We start from the raw sequence: 614 nt of genomic DNA, 5'->3' as shown, positions 1-614 counted from the left end.
CATCTTTCCTTTCTCCGTCCCTTCCTTCTCGTCCCCCTCCTCCTCCTCCTCCTCACCTCCTCCTCTTCCTTCTCCTCTTCCTCACCTCCCATCCCTCTCTCTCTCCCACTCCCTCCTTCTCTCCTTCCCTCCTTCTCTCCTTCCCTCCTTCTCTCCTTCCCTCCTTCCCGTCTTACCCCGGTCCTTCTCCAAACTATCTATTCAAATTACCGCCATTAAAAATATATGTTTCATCATCAGTAAGTCATATAGAAATAATTAGAAATTTCCATATCCACTTACGAACAAGTCTTCCCTTTTTTTTTAAATTTACGCGGCTAATGGTTCTATGAAAGAGGAAAAAAAAAAGTGAAATTAAAACAAGTGAATGTCGATAAAGTCATCAAACGCGGGATCACAAAACAAATGCCTAACGGTTCGTGCGTGACGAACCGACTTGCGTTAATGCGAATTTTACTTTCGGCTGATGGTTGGTTTATGAAAATTGTATATGCATAGTGGTAATGATGTATACCTTTTTTGTGTATGTGTATGTGTGTATACATTTGATATCACTTTATGATCGTTAGCAGTTGAAGCACAGTGTGGTGTTGTTAAAGTGTGTGCATAAATCC

At 41.4% G+C, this 614-nt stretch overlaps 1 protein-coding gene across 1 annotated transcript in view; it reads left to right on the top strand.

Moving 5' to 3' along the window:
• The window catches only part of LOC119593124 (transmembrane protein 64-like), a gene marked incomplete in the record, with an annotated part of 46,170 nt that overhangs the window by 13,071 nt on the left and 32,485 nt on the right, over nucleotides 1–614 (top strand).

This window comes from Penaeus monodon, chromosome 31 (assembly GCF_015228065.2).
Source record: "Penaeus monodon isolate SGIC_2016 chromosome 31, NSTDA_Pmon_1, whole genome shotgun sequence".
Classification (NCBI taxonomy): Eukaryota; Metazoa; Arthropoda; class Malacostraca; order Decapoda; family Penaeidae; genus Penaeus; species Penaeus monodon.
The sequence above is the reverse complement of the archived record's forward strand: the minus strand, read 5'-3'. Positions and strand labels throughout refer to the sequence as shown.